This window comes from Diorhabda sublineata, chromosome 6, assembly GCF_026230105.1.
Source record: "Diorhabda sublineata isolate icDioSubl1.1 chromosome 6, icDioSubl1.1, whole genome shotgun sequence".
NCBI classification, from domain to species: domain Eukaryota; kingdom Metazoa; phylum Arthropoda; class Insecta; order Coleoptera; family Chrysomelidae; genus Diorhabda; species Diorhabda sublineata.
In genome coordinates, this window is record NC_079479.1 from 11,264,313 (window position 1) to 11,283,085 (window position 18,773).

The 18,773-nt window shown below is 32.3% G+C and overlaps 2 protein-coding genes across 4 annotated transcripts in view; one reads left to right on the forward strand and one right to left on the reverse strand.

The window, feature by feature from the left end:
* LOC130445063 (uncharacterized) overlaps positions 1 to 18,773 on the reverse strand; it is a 321,720-nt gene that overhangs the window by 183,717 nt on the left and 119,230 nt on the right. The window lies entirely within an intron of this gene.
* The window catches only part of LOC130445064 (protein jim lovell-like), a 322,057-nt gene continuing 317,050 nt past the window's right edge, over positions 13,767 to 18,773 (forward strand). The window contains exon 1 of one of the 2 annotated variants that reach the window (XM_056780555.1): positions 13,767 to 14,078. The gene's annotated coding sequence lies outside the window, so the exon portion shown is untranslated. The remainder of the gene's footprint in view (positions 14,079 to 18,773) is intronic. The other variant, XM_056780556.1, reaches the window with a different exon arrangement.

An 18,773-nucleotide genomic window follows, 5' to 3' on the forward strand; every position in this document is an offset into this window, starting at 1 on the left:
TGAGAACCATTTTAATGCCTTTTATGGCATGCTGCTCCATCTTGCTGAAAAATAAAGGCTTTCCCAGCGGTTATAGTTACTTCTCTTGATGGCAACAATGATTCTTCTAAAATATCCAGGTGCTTTTCAGTATTGACAATTCCGTTTATGAAATGCAGTTTTTCCACTCCTATTGCAGATATCGAGCCTCACACCATCACAAATACCGGATATTTCACTTTCCGCTTCAAACAATCTGGATGAAAATAATCATTTTTTGTCGAATAACTCTACTTCGATCGTCACCCACGTAAACTTCAAAACGAGACTCGTCACTCCAATGTATACAGCTCCACTGTTCAAAATTCCAATTTTTATGCTCCTTGGCCTACAGTCTATTTTTCGTTTGGATTTGAGTCAATAATGGCTTTTCCTTGGCCTATGTAAAGAAAATTTTAATTTAGAAAAATATGCATTGAACTAAGGTGAACAAAATTCAACTTTTATGTCCGAAATACTAATTTTTGAGCCTCTTTGTGACATGTGGATCTTGAAACCCGCCTACCCCACTGCATTACTCCAAAGTACACTTAGTTGACCATAGTTAGCATGTCTATTTTGTTGAATTATTCTTTTTAACGCTCCTTTATCTTGGTCTGACAATTTCGATTTTCTTACGTACCGGCGTTTAGGGACAATCGAACCATTTGCTTTGCTTTATACAAAATAACTATATTTCGAACACTGTATTTTGACAAGTTTACAACTTTCGCGATTTATGAGTTCTTTTCCACATTTTTGAATAAGTTTATTATGATTAATCGAATTTTTTCATCAATAACTTTTCCTCTACCCATTTTAAAAATTATACTCACCTTTTACTTCGAAAATCTATCTGTCACTTAAAAAAAAACATTTTGTGAAAATATGACTTACACAGGCTACTTTATTATTAGCGTATTTTAGACGTAATGAAACTTTGAACACAATTTTGGAAACAATGAACCCTTGTATATGCATAAAAAATTATTATCAACAAAACCTATCTATCATATTAAATATCTTATTTGACAATATTCATCCAAAACCTATTTTACACGTAAAACCAAAAGTTTAAAACATTTTACTAACAGCTACTTTTTGGCATTTTAAAATAATTTTTCTAAGTGGGCCAACTGAAATGGGACGGGGCTCGTAGTATATGTAAGGTAGGTGGACAATGGAATGACAAGATCCTTTAAAGGCCAACTATTAAAAACTTGTAGTTATCGTCATGTACCTATACAATTTAATGAATAAAATGTTATATTAATTCAGTTCATTTCTTTTATTTTCAATTTGGCCCACCTAAGAATCCAAAATTCAATATACTGCAAAATTGAGTTTGACACCTCTGTCCTAAATGTCTAATTTAAGCCATGTCGCAAACTTTTGAGACCCTGCATATCTCAAACTCATATTTTTAAGCACTATAAATATTTTGTGAAAAATAAAAAAAACTTCCAAAATCATTTTTTTTTCGATTGATATAATATCCTTCCTTATAGCTTCTTTATGTCAAGCGTAAAACGTACAAATTAAACCACAATTAAACCGATTGAATAAATTGCCCTTAAAAGCATTATGTATCCTTTTTTCAATCCTTCGGATAACAACGTGGGCATCTTTACTATATATATATATATATATATATATATATATATATATATATATATATATATATATATATATATGCAACTCGCTTCTGAATTAAAACTCCACCGAATGGTTTCCGGAATAATTTAATTGTTATCCCAACAAGTTTTTTTACCGGACGGAATCTCAAAGGACTAATTATTTTGTAGTTAATCGCCAACATACGTTAGGTAAACTCTGAAAAGAGAATCTGGACTGCCAAAGGCGGAGAATACCCAATTTTTATATTTTGTTTTGATTCCAGTCCCCTTTTGATAAAAAATTCATTTCAAAAAATTGGTAAAGAATTGATGTTCCGACGTATTTCGGCATTTATCAAAATATTTTGGTATATGAAAATCGAATAGAAATAAGTTCCAACCACAATAAATATTTCCTTCGTTATCATATCTCAAAAATAAGAAAATTCATAGTTAATACTGAGATAGCTGTTCCTCATAAACATAAAAATTCCATTTTTTCACCTTTGAGCTTTAGTACAATTTTTTTCAATTCAAGGAAACTGTGGGAAATTCAAAAATTTAATTGACAATGATATTTTAATTAATTTAACTGATTTTCAGATTGTTGCAGTACTCATAACCCATTCTGCTCGCCTCATTTCCAAATATTTTTGCAAGTTTATATCTGCTTATGGAAATCTGGATTCATTTCAGAGTAATTATTTACATTAGGTTGCATACGCTCGTTGGGCGCGGAAATTATTCCTTCACATACTTTTTCGAGGTTGAAAATTTAGATAGGTTAGGTTAGGTTAGGCTAGGTTAGATGTGAACAAAATGTCAACTCTCTGAGATACCAAAAACTAGCAATGGAAAACTTGAAATAATTGCTAATTTATGTGTGAACACATCTTTCTGTGATTGATCAATACACAGTGATCTGTTATATTGAGTTCAATGTTGAGAAAATTAACCAACTGCCTAACGAAAGAAATCACAATCTTTGAAGACTACCTACATTCTATTGCATATTTAAACCTATGAACGACATTTTATTGAAATGGAAGATGAGTTGTGGATCCACTTTCTGTCCAATCCAATATAATAAAAATTATTTTTGTTATAAATGAACTCCATATTCAATTAATATCCAATTTATGATGTATTTCAACACACAGGACTATCATTCCAAATTACCCTACAAGTTTGTAGAGTGACGATAAATATTTTTTCTGCAATGGAAAGAAGTTTGACATTTTATCACTGTTGAAAGGTGTCGAAAAGTAGTTATTTTTTATTAAAGGACTTATTTTCCAGATATTCTATAAACACATAATCAAACGTGGATATTTAATTTTAATATATGTTTTTATACAATGAAGTTAAATTTCCTTCAAATCAAAAGTACAATTTTTAAATGTGTATTGCATGAATGACACGTTCCTTAAATTATTCAGTACAACAGTCGAGTTTCCTTGTGTTGAAGTTATATTTCTTTCTGCCATCACAACTCCCGTTTTAAACACTTTATTATCTATTTCTGTCCTGTGTGCTACCGATTCATCAAGATACCCTCCAGCGACCGTGGATGTCTTCCAACCGCAATGTTTTTTTAGTTTTATCAAGTCTCACCCAGATTCAACTGAAATTGTAGGAGGCGATCTTCGAAATGAATGACCTGTATATTAGTTAAGAATTGTGTACTCTAACCTATACAGCCGCCATTCCGCTGCAACAACTTTTGGTGATTTTTCTAGGGCTTTCGATTGTGTTCATCATAATATTTCAATTAACAAATTGCAGTACTACGGTTTCAACAGAATATCTCTCGCATGGTTGTTTATGTTACCAACAGAAGTCAGCTTGTAAGGGCTGCAAGCCAATAAAATATGTAGTGCCACAAGGTTCAGTACTAGGCCCTATTCTGTTTCTTCTCTTTATAACACCGCCTATCAAGACATCAGTGGTCGAATGTATCTATTTGCAGACGAAACTGGTTCCTCTTCCTCACGGCACTCCATAGGACCATATCTAGTGACCTAATCATCCTCAAATCATGGTGCAATTCAAATCTTCTCTGTCTCAACGTTTCTTAAACCAAAGTTTAAATTTTTAGGGCTTGTTGTGGACAATTCCTTGGAATTGAAAAGTTATAAATTGTCGCCTTATCTAAAAAATTGAGTTCCTCCTGCTTTGCACTGAGATCAGTTTCCAAAGAACTGAACTTATCCACCTACTTAACAGTTTTTGAGTCCCTTTTTGAGTCGCATCTTCGATATGCCCTTTCCTTTTCGTGTACGTGTGGTGCGACTCAATTTGGGCGCAACTACAGAAGAGAGCTGGTTGATATTTACTGGGACTAAACCGCAGGACTCACAGCAGGAACTTTCTTTAAAAGACTAAAAATTCTGACTCTTCCTTCCTTAACCATAAAAGCACGCTTTTCCAATTTCAGAAAGGTCGTTGCACAGCTATCCACTTAAGAACATGGAGCCCAACCTTCACCTACCCACTCCACGTTTAGAATTAGTTAATGGCTCAATATTTTACAATGCGAAATATGCACAATCACTTGCCAATTGAAATCATATGAATTCCGCATTTTGCAATAATTTGAGGGCATATTTACTGGAAAGTGCCTTATACTCTGTAAATGACTATTCTAATAATAATATTTAATTCCGGGCATGCCACACACTGATTTAATTTTTGCTATGAACTTGTATATTAATTATTACCAATAACTTTGTTATTAATTGTAGTCTCCTGTATATCGAAATTTCATTGTATTTGTACCTTTATTTAGTTATTTTTATGTTTGTTTTTTAGTTTTTACAAGCTTTTATCTACAAATTATGATAATTTTTTTACAATAATGCATCTCTCTCTCTCTCTCTTTCTTTCTTTCTCTCATTTTTTCGATAACTGCTCCAGGAACCTAATAAAACTGTACCTACCACCTGATTGATACGTTTTCTCTCGTAATGGAATAAGTAGTAATCCTTTACTGTTTTTGGACGAAGGGATAGGTATATTCCGTAAAGTTTAACATATTTTTCAGTAACTATAAAAATTCTGTTTACATCATTCTTTGTTTTTCCAAGCTTCACAATTAAAAACGTTCCCGAATCTTCAATACCATCTAATGTTACCTGGCTGATTTTAGAAATGCGACAAGCTCTTGCAAGCCCAAATACAACAACAACCTTGACCAATAAATAAACTTATAAATAGCTGCACCGCGTCGTCAAGCTAAATAGAAATGAATAAAACGAAAAGATATTTGCATGCCAATTTTTCTAAAAATTGCAATGATGCCATGATGCCCTTCATTTATTCCAAAATTCATTACAATCTAAATGGAAATACACATAATATTTGATTTTCAGTTATGGAAGAATCAATTTAGTTCGTTGTACAACCATCCCACTCGTAGGTAGGTTAATTTGGCTTTAAACTCGTATCGTATGATGAATTGAATTAAGAAAACTCCATTGAAAATATTTTGAATTCAAGTACTTCATATGAAGAAAAATTACACTCGATATAGTTATCATTGTCTCATGATTAATAAATAATTCCTCCCGCATGACATACTTTATATATATTCTAATAACTGAAGAAATATAATTTAGATTTATTTGGCTCAATTGAAGCCACTAATAATAAAACATATTTAACCGGTTTTTGTAAATATTTACAACTGGATTTGATTTGTTGTCCTCTTCTGAAAACAGAAACTTTAATGTGTCGCTTTGAAACTAAATTAATTGATGACAATGTAAATTTTGCTGTTTTGGTCATTTGGATATTTCCAATTCTATATATTTTCAGAATTAAATAAAAAGTCTGAACGTCACTGACCGAAGTTTAGATACTTAAGAGACATATCAGCCCTTTGCATGAAATTAATTCTATGTTTGAAACGCGCGCGAGAGATTAGGTGGAAAAGTTTACAGAGATTAGAAAAATTAAATTTCACTTTCGTTCGTTTGGAAGAGGCATAGGTGAGGCCACAAAAACGATCGGGGTAAACGAATTATATACAACAGATTGAATTTCGTAGTAATTGTTTGGAAATTTTCATTTAATACAACAAAAGGAATTGGTAGGGTTTACTAAAAATCTTTTTGAAAAAATAATGACAAATCTGATGATGATGATGTTATTTCAACTATTTTCGACCAACTTTATTCTAAATATTTCGCATCATTAATCAAAGATAGTTGGAAGAAGGGTGGACAAATTTATCCTGGTCAGATGAAGAACAATTAGCAAATACTCAAGGGGACACTAACTTGTCCTTAGAAAGAATAGAATATCGAGAGCACTGATGAAGATGATCAGATGATCAGAAGAGAATTTTTTATCAACAATTATTAAAATAAAAAAAGAACTGTTCCATTGCATCATAATATGTGATCAGCAAAGGTCATAAAAAATAGGGTTAAGAAATTGATAGATGTAAGTGAGTGATATCGTACGGTATAGTCGTATGGAAGGCTAGAAACTGAAAGCTACCACCATGAATAGACTGGAGATAGTTGAGAGGTCCATGGTCAGCAAAGAAAACCAACGAAGAAATACCTGGGACATGTAATGAGAATCGAGAGGAACCATTTGCTTCAACTCTTTTTAGAGAGAAAGATAAAGAAAAGAAAAGGATTGGGCAGAAAGAGGATGTCGTGGATCCATAATATTGAATATTGTAGTGACATAAGGACCTTGAGAAATTTAATTCTTACCACCAGAAACAAAATAAAATGGACAGAAGTGATTGCAAACATCCATTAATAGATAGCAGAAGAAGAAGAAGAAATAGGTGAACCTACGAAAAACCAATAACAGAAACACAATATATTGAAGAGTTAGAGGTAATTTCATACTTTCGTGGTTCTTTCATTTTTTGGCTCTAGAAAATCGAAAAATCATCCGATTTCGATGAATTTGTTTTTAAAATCTCCGATTTACGGCGGGTTTACGAAAAAATATGGGAATAAAAAAATTATAACTTATATTAGTTTCAGAGCTTTAAATGTTCATGAAAATGCACCCATTTACACATAATTGTTGATAACTTCTTTCCAAATAATCATATGAAGTTATTACATTTTTTTTCATAATCTTCACAATAAAAGAATAAATTGAAAAAAAAAGTTATACAAAAATGTTGATTTGTTATGTTTTTATAATAAAAAAATAAAAAATAACAATTTCTCTTAAAATTGACCTTTTCTCATATATAATCGTCTGTACCTTTATAATTCAATAATTATTAAAATTATATGAACAAAAACATCCTCAAAATCACTTAATGTAATCAAGTGTACAATATTAAAAGTTAACTTAAAAAATTGTGAACATTTGTTCTGTATTTTTAGCACACTCCCCTCTAACCTAACCTATCCTAATCTAACATAACCTAGCCTAACCTAACCTAACCAATATAAGTTTTCATTTTTTTCATTCCCATATTTTTCCATAAATCCGCCGTATTCCGCAGTAATTTGAGGGCATATTTACTGGAAAGTGCCTTCTACTCTATAAATGACTATTCTAATAATGATATTGAATTCCGAGCATGCTGTAAATCCGCCGTAAAAACAAAGATTTAAAAAAAATCCATCGAAATCGGATGATTTTTCGATTTTCTAGAGTCAAAAAACCAGGGAACCTCGAAAGTATTAAATTACCCTGTTAGATAATGTAGCACGGAATAAAATAAAAATACTGGGAGATATGTTCGGCGTTTTGTAAATTGTTGAATTTCTTTTAGATTTACTCTGTCAAAACTTATCAGGAAATCGACAAAATACATTAGAGCAAATTTGTTTTACCAGACGTTATTTCTCCAACGATATTGTGGCAAAAACTAATTTAATTTGTTTATAACACACGACAAATTTCTAAAAAAAAAACAATTTATTATTAAATATATATCATAATAATATATATCATGAACCTAAATTATAAAACATAATACTGTTATTTTACGTCATTATTTATATTGAACAGCTTCGTCCTCGGTAGGACAACAATGTTAAGATAATTTATTCAGAATTCAACAGCCCTACCTATACCATCGTTTACGCACCTTGCGCTATGTTTCTTTCCGCAACACATTTAACATAGGCAAGAACACAAGAAGACCATCGGAAAGATATATGGGGGTTTTGCTTTTTTCGAACAACCTGTCGTGGGCCCGTAGCTAACCTGATATACCGGTGTTATGCTAGTAAAAGTTCGTCGACCCCTTGCAGCGAAAGATTGTACCTGATCTACCCCAAGGGTTGACCATTGAGGATGGTCGGTACGGAAATTAAGAGGTCGTGAAAAACTAAAGTTGGGATACGATACCAGCGTGCGAGATTGATGAACCGCTCATTTTATAGAAAGAGAAAATAATAGAAGAAGGAGAATTAGTTTTCATCAATAAAAGCCGAAAATTTGTTTGTTTTTAGATTGAGAATATTGATTTTTATTATGTTTAGTGAGATCGTCAACATACCCTGCTTGTTTCCTATAGATTTGGACAATAGAATTCAATTATATGAGGTTTGATTTGGATTTTAATGATACTTGAATTGGAACGACAGCTTGTATTACTTCTGTTGTTTGGAATTTCAAAATAATCATATTTCAACACCAATAAGGAGGAGAAGTATCAATATTTCATGAAAGTTTTAACGGAAAAAACCATTAAGAATATTGGATGTCAGTTAGGAGTTCATACTGCACATACCCACCATTACACCATGTGGGGTGTGTTTTCATAACTAATTGATCGTCTTCAGATAACTTCAGTTCAATATAAATTTGCAGTTTCAGCATTAGTAATGCTATTTGAGGTAATAGCACTTCATTTGTATAAACATCCCAAATTCCTCTGTCTGTCTTAGGTCCTCCATCACTTCTGCATACCATCTTTTTTTGGTCTTCCTTTTTTTCTTATTCCTCCTTGTTCTATGTCCATAATTTTTCTATTACTCTAAAATCTGGCATTCTTTGTATATGAACTAGCCACTCTATTCTTTTGGACCTTATTATTCTGTTCAGTCTGCTTCTCCAAATAAATACGTTATTTCATAATTTGTTCTCCTCAGCCATAAATCGCTCCCCTTTTTACCGCCTAGTATCCTTTTAAGTATTTTTCTTTTCCATATATCCAACTTCTATTCCTCTGCTTTGTAAAGAATCCACGATTCGCCTCCGTAGGTCACTGTTGGTCTTAATATTGTTTTCTATACATGTAAATTTTTTGGGATTTTATTCAGCGCTCCCAACTGTTCACTGTTCACATACAAATGGTATCTGTTCACAGATTTTTGGAAATATATAAAGACTGAGTAAATTGGCAGATCGTATTCATACCCCATTCTTTGCGTTTGCTTCAGAGTGAAACTGTCGTCTGTGACTGATCTTCCAGATCTAAACACGCATTGGTAGTCTCCGAACAAGTTTTCTCCATATACTGTCAAACTTTTATCTATGGCCTTGGTCAAAATTTTGTTGTATCTACTAGCGTCCGCCATACCTCTGTAGTTTCTGCATTCATTTCTTTCCCTTTCTTGTGTATTGGTACCATTATTGCCATTTTCCACGTTTCTGGTATTATCTCTTGTTCTCATGTACTTCTCATTAAATAATATATTCTTGTCTTCGTGCAGTCCCACCATACTTGATTAATTCTTCTCGTTCTCTCTTGGGGACTTGCTGTTTTTTAGCCCCTGAACTATGTCTAGTATTTCCTCCTTTTGTGGTGGCAATATATTTTCTATATTATTCCAATCTTGGGCTGTAAGCTCCTCCCATTTTCCACCATCGTTTTCTCCATTTAATGTTTCTTTGAAATGCTCTTCCCATCTTTGGATCATTTCGGTCTCCTCAATTATTATTTCCCTTTCTCAGTTTTTACATAAATAGTGTTTTGCTCAGCTGGCCCTGCCCTGATCAGGCCAAAAAATTGTTTGTGAGTTTTGAGATATGGCAACACTAATGTGAATATGGCAAATCTGACATTTCAATCATTTAAGTTTAAGTTAAGAGTTTAATATTTTGAATTGTAAACATACTCAGTACGTGTTGTCATAGGAGTTCTTGGCAGTTTACAGATACTTGAAACATTTATCTTGGTCAAAAAATTGGATTATTTTCGTGCGATTATTTCTATGAAGTGTGTGCCGATCAATTCGCTTCGACTTTTGGTAATGAAGCACCATCTCGAGCCATGGTATTTCAATGGTTTTTCCAATTCAATCGTCCAAAATCGGATGTTGTATCAGAAAATATTGATGCTGGGGTTAAACTGATGGGTGTCCTTGTTAGGCACCTAATGGTTTTTTCTTATATCAGCAGATTAAAAATAAATTGCAAAGTCAACGTTTATCTATATCTAAAGTAGCGTTTATGCATTGAAATCACATAATTTGGAAGAATTTACCTCACAATTGAATGGACGAAATTTTTCGACAACTGGTGCAAATACATGCGAAAGTGAATTGATTTCAAGGAAGAATATTTTGGATAAACTATAAAGCCATATTCAATTATAAATATTTGTCTTTATGTATTTATCCCAAAAATTATGTAGCCACCCTCGTACAAATAAAATTACTTTGACTATTGGTAAATTTCTAAAAGAAACGTAAGCAAAAATATTATTTGGACGAAATTTGTTTGAAATCATTTCATACTGCTCTTAATTTTGACAAGACCAAAACATATAATATCCTGGCACGAATAGCCAAAATTAGTTTTTAAGATCAAAATTTCTGATGATGATCACCAGCTATCTACGTCACAAATACATAGAATTGAGAAGAAGTTTCAGACACATGAAAAAAACTAATCAAGAGTCCGTGAGATGAAAAAAATTTGATAAAAAATTACGATGTAAAAATATTATCTATTAGAGGTCGTTAGGTATCAAAAAACGTGAAACTCCTGTTGTATCAAGTGTTTATTGGGATTATGAAAGCTGTTTATTAGGGTTTATAAAGAAAAAATATTCATCCTAAATAGCTCAGTCGTTCTGCCAAAAATTTTGATGTTAAAAATATAAATAATATAAATACAATTAAAAAGGTTAAATTTATTTTTAACTACCAATTATTAAAAAGCCGAACGTGGCAATATTAGTCATAACGATTATTTCTACTCAGAACAGGGTTCTTCACGTCGAGCTAAATCGATATGCATATGGGAAAGTACTGCGACTAGTGTTCTGAAAATTAGCTTGCATGGGTTTTCCGAAATGCTTGTTTCTGTTAAAATAATTTCGGTTTTCTCAAACTTCCGGTTATATTATTATATATATAATTAGACCCAAACCTCGTTACTTTGAGCGGAGTGCTATGATTTTATTAAATTTTTGGAATCTACGCGAAATTTTTTATGAGGCATCGTATGCCAAAAGTCCACCAGGTTTTAGTTATTACACATTTTCAAAATTCGAAAAAATTATATTTTAAGTGAGTCAAATCTGATATTTTTGGGATTTGGACAAATAACACTTACAGCTTTCAAAATCTGTGAAAACTTCGACAAATTTATATAGGGTGTTCAAAAAATGGAACCGAATTTCGCTATCTAGAAACTTCAGAAATTTGATTTTTTCAAATAACAACCACAATTTTTCTCTTTGCCATTGGATTCTACGCATTAAATTAAGAGGACTTAATTTAAAACTAGTAAATTCATATATCTCAAATTAACGGTTTTTGTAGAAACTTGAAAAAACTGAAATCTTCATGGTTTTTAATTGTGATGAACACTTTTGCAACGCTTAAACGTTAAACTGTTTTCATTTGTTTGTTTGTTGCTATGTCAGCTTTTGTTTTTTTTTGGTTGCTCAGACTACAACCTTTCGTTTACTTACGTCACGGTCTTTTTGCTTCTCTTGCTATGTGACCACCCTGTTTTTCATCAACAGTCGTGCCGGTTTATTCGAGATTTCAACTTATGATCGATTTAAATTTTCATTTGGACACTAATTAATATTGCATAATCGATAATAGAATAGAATAAGAATCGGTTTTTTTTTCTAAACACGTATCTTTGTATTGCTGTGAATCGTGTGAGTATGACAAATATGGAGATCTTGTTTCGTACGTTTCTTCACACTGTATAGTTATTCTCATTATTGTTTGATCATAATATCTTACATCCTATTTAATAATCTCGAGTATTTTAATGAATTATATGCATCAGCGTTCAGGTCTTAGTGCAGAGGTGTAGAGATGTCAACCGTAACGTATATTTATGGTTTATAGATCTTGAAAAGGCATTCGACAAGGTCCGTCATCATAAACCAATAAATATCCAACAGGCAACTGGAATTGATAGCAAAGATATTAATTTTATAGCGAATCTTTACTGGTATCAAAAAGTTAATTTACGACTGAAAGATAAATTAATTCCAGATATCAACATTAGAAGAGGAATCAGACAGGGCTGTATACTGTCACTACTACTTTTCAATGAAGATGTCGAAAAAAGTATAAATATAAATGGGGGGATCGTAAACAGCTTCTGGTATGCCGATGACACTGTCCTCGTAGCAGACTCTATAAAGGTTTACAAAAGTTATTAGATCAAATGGTTGAGAAATTTCAGGAGTATGGAATAAAATACCAAAAAGACTAAGTACATGATCATCAGCAAAAATTCAGTAAACGATGGTGACCTTATTGTTGAAAATGTCGCAATGAGAAAGCTAGAGCAGCACTCATTAGACCAAAAAACATCTTGTGTAGTCACAGCTTCGCATCAGGGTATTTATTATGTGTTTTCTACTCTTTTGTATGGTGTGGAAGCATGGACACTCATGGAAGCAACTCTTAAAAAACTCGAAGTTTCTGAAGATTGATTCGTTTAGGTAAGCTGAGGTTCGTGCTGCTTTGCCGCTTGGTATCTTACCTCCGTTTCGATATAACCGCATCCTGATATTTCTATGCCTATCTGTTAAGATCAGAAAATTATCAGAATCTTACTGCCAAATATCTTCTGTAAGTTCATTATTTGGTTTGTTTTTATTGGGAATCAAACCATAATGTCTTCTGTATGTTCCTAGTGGTATACTCGCTCTTTATCTTGTTTTTTTTGTAGGAATTAAGCCGTTTTTCATATAATAGAAAATTCATTATTTTCGATTCCCGATTATATTTTTTGATAATTGCCCAGCCCTAATCCTGACACCTATAGTATATTGCATCTTATCCTCCAGGGAAAAATAGAGGGAAAACGGATTCCTGGAAGAAGAAGAGCATCATGGCTGAAAAATTTTCGGTCAGACAACTAGTTCCCTCTTACGAGCTGCAGTGAACAAAATTATCATAGCGAACATGATCGCCAACGTTCGATAACGGACTCGGCACTATAAGAAGAAGAAGAAGCAATATGAAGCATGGAAGCAGCATCTTGCTGGTACTGTCAATCTACTAATTCTTTTTTCATGAGATCATTACCATTTTTTCTTGTCTCAGTTCTATTTTCAATCACGTAACTTTCTTTTAAATCATAACTATTGTCTTATAACTTAAGGATCATCTTTTAATATACTTCAAGAACTTGCTATTCCATTCTGATATATTTCAACTATATTATATTTAGTTAATATGTGATAGAAGGAATTAATTAATTCAACTGTAATTGTCTCTGTATTTATGTAGATAAATTGATAAAAAATCTCTTAAAACTTAAAACTCTGTGGGGTACAATCATATCTCAAGATCCAGGTTAATATAGTGAATCAAAATTAGGATTAAAATTAAAATCGAAAAATGATATTCTTGATACTTTCTTCTATGATTGACGAATAGGACTCGAGAACTTTATTGTTCTCCAAATGAACGAATATTGGTTGCCACAACGTAAATTATTGTTACCATTAATAACCTAACCAAAATATATCATGCTTTATGTTAATATAATTCATGTCATGAAGAAAACTTGAAGAAATGCTACAACGGGTTCAATACCCTCTTTATATAAGTACTAATCGTAAAGTACCGCGGTAATTCGCTAAATCGTACATACGTGAAATAAACAGACAAAACTTAACTCCGCCTCCTTCATTAAACTTGGTGACAAAATCTCGATGTTCAAATCCTGACGACGATATTAAAGTATGCTCATTATATGAGTATAAGTGACGTGCCGCGTGTGGAAGTAGGAAATTAACGACCAATGGAACCGTCGAAGGCGGTCTTACTTGTCCAGCCACCTTGATTTCTAAGCCCACTTAGCTTACTATCGCTCAAGTTCTTCGCATACGCGCATCTGCGGCTCTTATTGTTTGTTTTTTTATCAATAGAATTGACACAACTATCCGTCCGCGATTCGAGCGCGCATTGATATTTCTAACGTTTTGATTTTACCGATTTTAATAGAACTGTGTTGTTTTAGAACGTTTTATGTTTTTGTGAATCTACAGTTTTTTGGTGCTACAGCGTTTTTTGATTGGTAAGTCGAAATTGGCATTCCATTCGTTATTTATAATCCAGTTATTATCATAACAAAGGATTTGGTATACTAAATTGGAGTTAATTGCTCCATATTTTTGTTTAATATAGATTAGTATCAAGGTATGTCATTTTCCAATTCGTTTTTTAGATCTAATTTTAATATTGTTGGGTGTATATGAAAACAAACGTAAACAGTTGTGATTAATAAAAAAAAAACGCAATAAAAACATGTTTTGATACACATAAAATTTAAAAATACGATTAAAAAAATCAGAAAAAATAACTTCAAATACATTTTATAATTACCAGTGTTTTTTTGACAACATTATGCAACTTTTTATTATCTATTCAATGATGGAATTGGGCTGAACAATATACAAGGTGATTTTGCTGGAGTTAGCACAAACATGAAATACGAATATGGCTATTAAATAACTAAAAAGGGTTTTATTATAAAAATTATTCCACATTCGAATGCTCCACTTCAATATACTCCCCTCCCCTCGTCACACACCTTTCCGTACGTTTTTTCCATTGATCGAAGCAGTTCTTTGGTGAAGGTTTTTAGGAGCTCTGCCGTTTTTTGCTTTACCGCTTCTATCGAGGTTTTGGTCAGGAGTTAGATTTTTTGACACCAACTTCGAACAGATTTTTGTCATATGTAATTCCGCGTTTACAACCTCGGCAATCTTCCGGTTGCTCATTCGACGATCTACACGCACAATTTGGTTGATTTTGGTCACTGTTTCCGGAGTTGAAACAGTCGTAGGGCGAGTTGAACGCGGGTCATCTTCAGTGCTCTTTCGGTCCTCACTAAAGCGTTTACACCACTAAAAAACACACGCACGAGATAGAAAACGTATAGAAAGCTTTGGAAAGTTCAACCACCGCCGAAAACTTAAGGTATTTCATATGATATTAATAATGAAATGCGGGTGGCATAACTTATTACTAATTATTACACTAATAATTTGTATTATCACAATCGGGTGCTCGCCCATTCATTAGTTAACGTAAACAACAAATAAAGCACCCAATTATAAATAGATATTCGTAAACAAAAAGGATCCTACACAAGGTACATACCAGCGGGCGTTAATTTGAATACAACCTAAGCGTAATAGCCTAATCTACCTTCAAGGACAGATTACCTTCGCAAATTCGTTCTAGATTTTCTAAGCTATTCATTGTCGCTATAAAAACAACTGTAAGGTATTAGCAGTAACCTCATTACAGCATTTAGCCAGTAACTGCAAAAGCCATGTATCGTCGGGAGACAGTTGAATCGTTCTAAAATTCCTGCGTCAAATTCATTCATATCATTTCAATATGATCAATTTCAACATACAATTCAACAAATGATTGAGAAGTAGAGTGGTACCTTGTGGGGTACCTTCAAATTTTCCGGCTCGTTTTGGAATTGAGCAGACAATTCGTATGTTTTCGTAGTGCAGCCCGAAAACAGTACATCTTTCATCAAAGCTGTAAGCATACAACTGTAAGCAATTAACAGTAACCTCAAATAGTATGAATACTTTGTAACTAATAATAAATGAAGTTGACGTACCTTCAACTCTATGAAGAATCAAAGATTTTGCTCGAAGAAAATGGTAGTACCGTCGGAGGACAGTCGGATAGGCACGTATTACAAAATAAATTCATTCGTATCATTTCAATAAGATACAATTTAACAAATTATTGAGAGGTTTTCGAAGTAACGTAAAGTAGTACATTGTGGCGTACCTTCAAATTTTCCGGCTCGTTTTGGAATTGAATCTAATTTGAAATGCGTATCAAAAACGATCAAAAACTGTACCCAAATATTTATACATTGTTACAAAGATTAGATATCTTACATGTTTCGACTGCTACACCAGAAAGAGCTCTTTGAAGCCTGAGGAGACTTAGAAACTACTTGGCTTTTATGAATATTCAATATGGGACAGAAATCGATGTGAATGAATTAGTGGATATTTTTAAATGGAAAAACAGAAGATTAATTTTGTTTTTTTGTTTCATTTCTTGAACCCCTTGAATGTTTTTCTCAAATTGATGTCTTATTTCATTTTAAACTCTCAAATTCCTCAACTGGAGTGCGTAGTGCGTATTATTTTTTTGAAACAGCAAACAACAGTACATTCAAATTCGAAGAAAACTTAAAGTCCCCTTCGCCCTCATTTAGAAACTTTAGAAATAGAGTGTGACTCGGTCCACTCGACTGGGACCACTTGATCAGATTGGCGCGTACAAAACCCAAACCTTACAATGTACCTAGGCTCCAGCATGAATTTTGATAACATGGATTTCGATGTTTTGATTCGAAAACGAATTACTCCCAATGATAGCCCTCCTGAACCTTTTATGCCGTACGATGGTCAGATTTGTATATCAGTGGTGAAAAAAAAAGATTTATTGCAACTATACAATCAAGGGCTAGTTCCCAGGGCATACAGGTCTTTTTATGAGCAGCTTCCGGGTTCCAAATCAGTCCGCGATTCTGTGGCAGAACCCGATAATACCGAAATTTAATAGTAAATTTATTATTTATGTATTATGTGTTTCCGATTAATCTTTTGTAAAATGTAACGAAATTACTTACCTGATTATTTATTTTCCATTATTTACATTATATTTTTAAGGATTTATTGCTTTGTGTTCAATAAAAGTTTTTCCAAGTAAATAAAAACGTTTTTCCATCTTTTCATCCATTATTATTAATTTTTATAGCAATTTTGTATCCTAAATGGTAGCAATTTTGTATCCTAAATGGATCTGAAGTATCAAAAATGAATGCCATGAGACTTCATTGCAAACTATCGAATATTCTCTAACTCTTTCGACCAAAAACGTCCATTTTGGTAAAGTATCGAATATTTTTAAACAATTATTATTGATAATTTTACAAATAATTAAAACTAAAATGATACCTTCGAACGATAGTTTTACACTTAAAGATATCTATAATAATTTTAAGATTGAAACTAACCAAACGTGTCAGGTGGGAAAAAATTATATTCAGTGCTTTGGCTCTCCTGAAAAGTGCCAATTTTCACATTCGTAATTTTAACATGGTGCCAACGACATGTACCGGGAGGCTAATTGAGATTATACCTCGACCCCGTCTAGAAAATTGAATATCAATAATTTTAGAAAGGCCAAGGGAAAATGTTTCTTAAATAGTGATAATATTTATGAAATACAAATTCCGTTTTCTGTTGAATATACTAATATTGAAAATATCTAATACGGGCAGCAGGACATTGTTCGATTATTTATCGCTAAATAATCTTAAATATGCTACATCTATAGATTGTTGTATTTATTTTTGATTCACCACTTCCCTAAAACTTAGTGGCATCCTTCTTTATCACAGGAATTTTCTCTTGAAATTTATTACATCCAATTCTGAACACGACTCCTGGATATTCAGGTCCTTGAAATACCTACTGGTTTCTATTCCATTGTTTGTTACCCAGCCATCTCTGAAGATTGAGTTTTCTTTTTCTTTCATGATGAACTTCCCTTGTAGGAATTTTCTCTTGCAGGACTATTCATTCATTCATTCTATTCTTGAAATTCGGTTCAGTGATCATGTAGTCCAAATTCTAATTTTCTGTATTATTTTTTTTTTCTATTTTACTCATTTCTTATATGATACTTCTATGTCCTCTTTTTCCATCGCTCCATAAACTTAATCATCAATAAAGCATTTGAAAGACTTCTTTGGAATCAATTTTTATATTTCTCATTTCTTAGCCTTTTTATATTTGTTTATGTTTCTAGACCTTCTTGATTCTAGGTCTCTTCTGTTTTAAAATTAGTTTTTTTCTATAATTCTTGAGCTGATCACCTTCTAGTCTATTTTCCAAATACTGAGATGTCTGCCCTATGTAGATTGCGTCACAATCTGTACAAGGCATTTGACATATCTTACTACTTCTTTTGTTTTTTGAAGCTTTAGATTTTAATTAGTTGAAATATTTGGATAATATATTATGTCCTTTATGACATTTACTAATATCATATTTATTGAAATCATTCGAAACTTGTTTGGAAAGTTCCATTTCTTATAATAGCTACAGAACTAAGAACACTTAGAACAACAAAATACTTATTATAGTAAAAATACATATTTTTGAGATGTCAAAATTAAGAAAAAATTAATTTTTCTTATTAAAACACATTTCTATTTTCATTTTGATAATCATGATGCAGGCGATTTATTGATTAATATCAATACGTAAATTGTCAGTATCAAATCATATTTTGATGAAGACTGTAAGTCAAATTTTTAAATGTCTTTCAAAAATCACTAAAAATAACTAATTTTAAAATAGAAGAGACCTTAAATCAAGACGATTAAGGAACATGAACATATTATATAAATGATCTGAGAAATAAGAAATCGAAGACATTGATTCAAAAGTCTTTGAAATGCTCCAATGATGATTAAGTTTATGGATTGATGATAAAGACAGGAAAAATAATCTAGGACATAGGAGTATCTTATAAGAGATAGGTGTAGGTAGAATAGAAAGGAAAATAATACAGGAAATTTACACGAACTACATGATCACTAAAACGAATTTCAAGAATAGTATGAGAATGAAAATTCCCGCATGGGAAGATTCGAATGAAAAGTTCATCAAAAAGGAAAAAAAAATACCATTTTCAGAGATGACTGGGTTACAAA